The 8,259-nt window shown below is 45.0% G+C and overlaps 1 pseudogene; it reads right to left on the bottom strand.

Moving 5' to 3' along the window:
* Positions 1 to 4,787: 4,787 nt before the first annotated feature.
* On the bottom strand, positions 4,788 to 7,590 carry LOC131360270 (vitellogenin-like; annotated as a pseudogene).
* Between the last annotated feature and the right edge of the window lie 669 nt (positions 7,591 to 8,259).

The following is an 8,259-nucleotide window of genomic DNA, read 5'->3' as shown; positions in this document are numbered from 1 at the left end:
TCTGGTTGAGAGACTGTATAGCCTGTGGGAAGAAGCTTCTCCTCAGTCTCTCTGTGTTGGCCTTCAGGGAGTGGAAGCGTTTCCCTGACCACAACAGGGAGAAAATTCCATTGTTGGGGTGACTGAGGTCCTTCACAATCTTCCTGGCCTTGTTCCAGCACCACTTGTTGTAGATCGAGTGCAGGTCAGGGAGCTTGGTACGGAAGATGTGCTCAACTGGTCGCACCACCCTCTGAAGAGCTCATCTGTCCTGCATGGTGCTGTTCCCGAACCAGGTTGTGATGTTTCCCGTCAGGATGCTCTCTATGGTGCAGGAGTAAAAGTTCCTAAACACCTTAAAGGGCAGTCTAAAGTCTCTCAAGCGTCTGAGGTGAAAGAAACGCTGCCGGGCCTTCTTCACCACAGTGTTGATGTGACAGGACCATGACAGGTCCTGCGTGATGTAAACACCGAGGTATCTGAAGCTGTCCACTCTCTCCACTGGGCTCTCGTTGATCACAGGGACCTGGTAGTTCCTCTCCTGCTTTCTGCTGATGTCCACTATCAGCTCCTTAGTCTTGCTGACGTTAAGGTGGAGGTTGTTCCTCTGGCACCAGTTCTCCAGAGTCCTAATCTCCTCCAGGTAGGCCTTCTCATTGTTGTCGGAGATCAATCCGACCACAACGGTGTCGTCAGCAGACTTGATGATGTTGGTGGAGTTGGTAGTGGCCATGCAGTTATACTTGTACATAGAGTACAGCAGGGGGCTCAGAACACAACCCTGGGGAGCTCCAGTGCTGAGGGTGAGTGAGGCTGAGACATGTCTGACCATCCTTACTGCCTGTGGTCTGCCAGTTAGGAAATTGGAGATCCACTGACAAAGAGATGGGCTGAGTCCCAGGTGCTCCAGCTTGGTGGTGAGTGTGGAGGGGATTATAGTGTTAAATGCTGAACTGTAGCCGACAAACAGCATTCTAACATAATTCCCCTTTCTAGTGTCCAGGTGAGTGAGTGATGCGGTTCGAATGGTAAGCGAACTGTAGTGAATCCAGTGTGTCTGGTAGTGAAGAGATGATGAAGTCTCTGACCAGCTGCTCAAAGCACTTCATCGCTACTGAGGTCAGGGCTATAGGGTGATAGTCATTGAGGGAAGCAGGATGGGTTTCTTCGGGACAGGAACAATGATGGACTCTTTGAAGCATGTGGGGATTGCTGACTGAGTTAAGGAGAGGTTGAATATGTCTGTAAACACTGTTGCTAGCTGGTCAGTGCAGGCTCTGAAGACTCAACCTGAGATTCCGTCTGGTCCTGCTGCTTTCCTGGTGTTCATTCTCCTGAAGGCTCTCCTCACGTCAAGCTCAGAGATGATGAACACACTTCCAGTGCTGGCATTCTCTTCCTGTCCACAGCTATTAGCATTAGCTGTAACATTAGTGTCATTAGCTGCAGCCTTGAAGTGAGCGTAGAAGGTGTTCAGCTCATCTGCCAGAGACAGTTCCGCAGTCATCATACCGGATGTTGGTGCTTTATAGTCCGTTTTTGTCCTTAGCCCCTGCCACAAGCTCCTAGAGTCACTCTGTTGGAGCTGTGACTCTAGTTTTCTCCCATAGCGCTGCTTCGCCTCCTTTGCCGCTTTTTGCACGTTGTATGACGCAGCCTTGTATGAGTCCATGTCACCCGATGCAAGTCCCGCGTTGTAAGCAGCAGTGCGAGATCTCAGAGTGTCACGGATGGTCTTATCCACCCACGGCTTCTGATTGGGAAACGTTCTGATGGTTTTCTGCACAGTATCATCTGCTAGCTTCCCGACAAATCCCACAACCGCTTCTGTAAACACATTGATGTCATCAGAGCTTCGCCGGAACATGTCCCAGTCTGTGTCATCCAGAGCATCCTGTAGAACGGCCACCAATTGGTCTGTCCAGAGGGCGACCTCCCTCTGAGCTGGAACTTCCTGCTTGAGCCTTTGTTTATATTTTGGCATGAGGAAGATGGTGGCATGGTTGGATTTCCCAAACGGTGGGCGAGATTGTGCCTTGTAGCCGTCTTTAACTGTTGTGTAGCAGTGGTCCAAAAAAAATGCTGCACGTTTGAGGTTGGCAGTGTTAAAGTCCCCCGCCACAATAAGCACATCGTCCCGGTGTTGTGTCTGGTGCTGAGTGAGAGCTTCATGCAGGTTGCATAAAGCAGTGTCCATGTCCACCTGAGGCGGAATATAAACGGCACTGACTATGACCAATGTAAACTCCTGAGGAAGGTAAAAAGGATGACATTTGATGGTCAATAGTTCCAGGTTGGGTGTGCAGGAGCATGTGAGAGGAACGACACTCATGCTGTTGCACCAGCTGCTGTTGCAGCTGGTGCAACCAAGCAGGATGCTAGGCAGAGGTGTGTGGTGTGCACGGGCTCTCAGCCTGTTCCCGACGCCGGCTTGTTTCCCCCGGGGCCGCCGCTTCAGGTCACATCCTTTGTTCTCCCTCAGGATCTCACTCAGCCAGCTTGGATCCAGGGTTAAAAACGTTGAATTGTGAGTACATTGTATACCAATAGAATAAGAGTATCTCTATCGTACCTAATTTGCCGGTTCTACTGTACTGAAAGTTAACTTAAAAAAACAAAAAATAAGAACAAGGGGTCATGCTGCACATGACACCACCAATCGTTAATGAAAATGATGATGTCATTTAGGTAAGTGGTGGCATAAGCAACATTGGCAGGGCACCACACAATGCAAATAGAAGAGTCATAAATTGGTGCAAGCCAAACTGTGTGGAAACATGGGAGTGAAGGGGATCTTCCAGTGTCCCTTTGTATAATCCAGTGTTGAATAAAATTGAGAAGTGCCTTACCAATTGAGTAGTTTGTTACTACGAGGCATTAAGTGTGCATCAAATTTAGACACAGCATTGAATTTCTATAGTTGACACAGATCCGGACTGAGCAGATGAACATGGATCATCTAGGACCATCAGACTAGACCAGTCACTGTGCTACTCCTCGATTACCCTATTTCAAGCATGGCCTGGAGTTCATCCCAAACTACTTTTCAGGCAACTAATAGGGGTGGCTGCTTACAACAAATGGGGGAAGAGGTCTTACTCTTTCTGTAATTTAGCCACCACTGTGAATTAAGACGGTGAGAGCTGGTCTCCACAAGGGACCAGAGTGAATGTATTTGATGATTTTAATTTTAGACAGTAGGGGATTACTGTCATCAATGCCAAGGAGACCTCCACTCTTCATGATTTGAAGAGGTAGCAGGTATAAAATTGTCAAAGGACCATTGCCACTTTGTGAGTAATTTAGGGCTTGACGTGGGGAGTAAAACAAGAACTTCATCTCCTGGGGCAGCAAATTCACATAGCTGGACATGCCTATTATACAGATGCACTTGACTTTCTTGTGCCTGTTGCAAATTTTCCCCTGACATTTTGTGAGCCAAGTTGGAGTGTGGAGTTTAGCCTGCAGGTCAAGAACCTATTGAATTTTATTTGGAATGGATTAAAGCTGCCGCTTACCTAGATGACATCATCATTTTCATTAACAACTGGTGGTGTCATGTGGAGCACCTGAGGGCTGTCCTGAGCTTGCTGAGACAGGCAGGACCCACAGCTAATCCAACAAAGTGCACAGTTGGGTTGGTGGAAGTACGGTATCTTGGCTTCCAATTGGGTCATGGGCTGGTGCAGCTCCAAATCGATAAAATCTCAGTGATAGCAGTCTGTCCAAGACCCAAGACCAAAAAGGAGTTGAGGAAGTTCCTTGTGCTAGCGGGCTGTTATCATAGGTTCATAACTAATTATTTGGATGTCACCAGCCTGCTGACTGACCTCACTATAAAGGGACCATCAGACCCTGTCCAGTGGATGTTTGCAGGTTAATGCTGCTCTTTGTTGTGTGTCACTTTTGCATTCTCCTAGCTTCTTTCTTTCTTTTATTTTACAAACTGAAGGATACCACATGAAGGATACCAATGGCTCGCATTACAGCCATTTAATTTCCAGGTGGTCCACAGACCGGGGGTGCAGACGGTTGCAGTAGACATTCTCTCGTCAAGGTAGCTGCAGAATGGCGAGCGCCAGTTTGTTAATGGAGGGCGGATTTCGGGAGAACAAGCGGTAATCTTCAAACAACTGTGAGTATTTTCACTAATGATGTGTTTGCTGTCCCAACGGTGAGCACTGGAGGAGATTTAAGGATAGAGAGTGAGAGCAGTAAGAGAGAGCTGAGAATGTCAGATCTCGTCTGCCTCCTGTTTCCTGTTTTTGAGACTACAGCAGGTCCTCGGTTTATGACGTCCTCGACTTACGGCGTTTCGTGGTTACGTCGCCATTTCTGACTTACGGTGTTTGCGACGTTAAAACAAATTTTGTGCGACAACTAGTTGGCGAGCGGAGCGGACAAATACGTCATCATGTGGCGCTATATGAGGAAGATGGCAGTATGTGAGTTCCGACTTACGGCGAAAATCGAGTTACGTTGCACCGTAGGAACAGAATTCCGATGTAAGTCAAGGACCCCCTGTATTAAATTTCAAGCATACACAAACTATTGGTATGCTATAAAAAATTACAAGCCAATAATAGAATAAACATGATACCAAAGTGATGCTTGGTGTTGTAAATCCCAGATTAAGAGAGTGTGATCAATCTGCATGTTCCTGTGCACTCATTAGCTGGTTCTCATTGCTGTTGTCACTGTACATTTTCAGGGCATTTAGATTGCGTATACGTATTTATTTTCTTTTGTATGATTTGTGATTTGATAAAAGCAGTCTGAGGTGGGTTCTGTGTTGAGAAGTTTGAAGAAGGGGTGTAGAAAGCCCCAACCAATCACAACACAAAACCAAATGGTTTCCTGCTTTTGATTGGCTGTAAGTAACAGCATGGTCTACCCTCGCGAGACGAGGCATCATTTTTTGGTGCCTTTAAAAAAGCCTGCTAGTGGCTCCAGCAACAGTTATCGTAATTTGGCCGCTGTTGCTTCAAAAAATCCATCATCCCCAGCTCCGATGTCAGAAACAATTCCAACTCCCTCCACCTAAAAAACTAATTTACCAAATTTACCCTCAAATGATCAGCAGAACATGTAGGAACTTCAGCACAGTGTTTGGCAATCATGGAACCATAGCCGAGCAACTTCACGCAGCACTGGATTATTCTTGACTTTGGGGTTTGAAGCAAGATTCTGTTTGATAAGGAAAAGATTAAAATATTTTATAATATTTATAAAAAGTTCTTCTGGACATTAAATACTTCTTCATGAACATTTCCCACTCACAGCAGTGAGGTGGATAGCATCTTGATTAGTGGTGGCTATGTGCAAAGCAACCAGAAGGGTCTGAGTGAGTTCATGGACAGCAAACTCATCAGCTTGAAACTTCTCCTTGATGAATCTCAAAGATACTGTTGTACCCACAACAGGAAGTGCATCCAAAATCCACCGCGTGCCACAAAAAGGATTTTAGAAAATCAAATAAAACTTTACTTTAAACTTTACTTTTATGGTTATATTCATATAACCTCACCTGTGAAGAGGTTTGGTCTTGTACTGAGCCCAGATGGCTTCAATATTCTCCAAAGTAGCTACACGCATGAGCTGGACAAGTTGGACAAACTTCAGAGGAGCGTTCTCATGAGCCATAACCACGTTATTTGTAACCAGATGCTGCAAGACCTCTACAATCTGTAAGATAATAAACAAGAAAGTATAATAAAATAAAATAAGTTTTAATAATCAAGAAAGTATAATAAAATAAAATAAAACAAGTTCTATTCTGTAAGTCAGATATAGTCTTGCTCTAATATATCTAATATTGCTTAAATCTAACCTAATAAGCATACCTGGGCCTGTGCATTATTGATCTTCAGAAGTTGAATGGGGGTTTGAAGAATCTCAGTAGCAAATTCATACTGCAGGGATCCACGGCTCAAGTATTCACCTGAATGGGGAGCAATGGGGGCGTTCTGCACTTCCTGTAAAGAGAGCATTTGCCTGAAATGGGAAATAACACAATATTATTGAATTTACCAAGTACAAATATATGAATTATAGAATTATATTTCATAATTGCTGTGCCATGACATAAATAACAGTGTATAGATCATACTTGGTTCTCATTTGAGCTGCTCCAGTTTGTGTGTTTAAGAGTGAGAACTGATGAACCTCTTCAACTGTAGCCTCAGAGACCAGAGCTCCTGTATCAGTGGGCTTCATGATGTACCTGAATGTTGCAGTCCCAGTCAGACTCTTAAGCCTCTGTGATGAGGAAATTACATTAAGAAGTTACAGAAAGTGTTACTGTACCCTTGCAAAGACACACATGATTCATAGCTTTAGAAATTACCTGCTGGCATTCATCACAGGTTTCAGTGTAAGCTAAACCAATATCTTTCGTAACTCTTTCATGGCAGTTGGTCAGGTCTTTGGACTTTCTCACAGCAATCTGATGGGTCTTTACATCCTCACTGATCATGTAGTGGGTCTTGCAGACTCCCTGAGTTCCAGCCTTTGAGAATGAAATAGATTTAGCTAACATGTCAGGTCAGAAATGAACACCACTGATGATGATTATCACTCATATTTACCTCATGCAGCTCATACACATTCTGTGTGTTCTTGAGGTTGAGCTGAAGGATGTTGAGGATACCTTACATGCAGATTCAGAACAGTAGCAGAGACTCTAGCAGGGGCAAATATTTTACCTACCACACCGTTAGCATACTCATATTTGATGGGAATGACAAGCTGAGCATTTAGTGCTGAGGTGAGCTTTGCAGCAGGTTTAAAAGCATCCTGAGGCCAGATACCAGTGTACTCGAAGAGCTGAGGGTCCGAGAGCTTGGTGCAATTGCATCTGTTGTGCTCTTTCTGGGCATGAAGCCATACTGCTGCTCACAAATTTCCACTACCTTCCTTAACCTAGCTTCCACTACTCTTTCCCATAGCTTCATTGTATGGCTCATCAACTTTATCCCACTATAGTTGCTCTGCACGTCGCCCTTATTCTTAAAGATCGGCAATAATACACTTCTTCTCCATTCCTCAGGCATCGTCTCACTCTCTAAAACCCTGTTAAACAGACAAGTTAAAAATTCCACTGCTGCCTCTCCTAGACACTTCCAGACCTCCACCGGGATGTCGTCAGGACCAACTGCCTTTTCACTTTTCATCCTCTTCAAAGCCTTCCTGACTTCATTCTTTCTAATGTTATCTACTTTCTGTTCCACAGAGTTCACCCCTTCTACTCTTTTTTCCCTCTCATTTTCCTCATTCATCAGCTCTTCAAAGTACTCCTTCCATCTTCTCTGTACATTCTCCTCACTTGTGAGCACCTTTCCATCTCTATCCTTAATAACTCTAACTTGCCGCACATCCTTCCCATCTCGATCCCTCTGCCTAGCTAACCTGTACAAGTCCTTCTCTCCATCTCTAGTGTCTAACCTACAGTAGTGTACAACTCATCATACGCCTTCTGCTTGGCCTTAGACACCTCCCTCTTCACTCTGTGCTGTAACTACTTGTATTCCTGTCTATTCTCTTCAGTCCTGTCCATGTCCCACTTCTTCTTGGCTAACCTCTTCCTTTGAATACTATCCTGAAGTTCCTCATTCCCACACCAAGTCTCCTTATCTTCTTTCCTCCTTCCAGATGACACACCCAACACCTTTCTTCCTGCCTCCCTGATCACTTCTGCTGTAGTTTCCCAGTCATCTGGCAGCACTACCTGCCCACCCAGAGCCTGCCTCAACTTCTTTCTAAATTTCTCACAACATTCCTCCTTTTTCAGCTTCCACCACTTGGTTTTCTTCTCCATCTCTTTGACCTCTGCTTACAGACCATCAAAGTCATCCTACACACCACCCTCTTATGCTGTCTGGCTACACTCTCTCCCACTACCACTTTACAGTCACTATTCTCTTTCAGCTTGCCTCTTCTACATAGAATGTAGTCTACCTGTGTGCTCCTACCTCCACTCTTGTAAGTCACTCTATGCTCCTCCCTCTTCTGAAAATAAGTGTTAACCACAGCCATGTCCATCCTCTTAGCAAAGTCCACTACCAAGGTTCCTTTCCTTAACTCCAAACTTGCCCATCACCTCCTAATCACCTGTGTTCCCCTCACTAACATATCCATTAAAATCTGCTCCTATCACCACTCTCTCATCTGTTGCAATATTCTCTATCACCTCATCTAATTCACTCCAGAATCTCTCTTTCTCCTCTAACTCACAACCTACCTGTGGGGCATAACCAGTAACAACATTCAGCATCACCCCAT

This window comes from Hemibagrus wyckioides, linkage group LG10 (assembly GCF_019097595.1).
Source record: "Hemibagrus wyckioides isolate EC202008001 linkage group LG10, SWU_Hwy_1.0, whole genome shotgun sequence".
Taxonomy (NCBI): domain Eukaryota; kingdom Metazoa; phylum Chordata; class Actinopteri; order Siluriformes; family Bagridae; genus Hemibagrus; species Hemibagrus wyckioides.
Note: the sequence above shows the minus strand (reverse complement) of the source record. Positions and strands in the feature narration are given on the sequence as shown.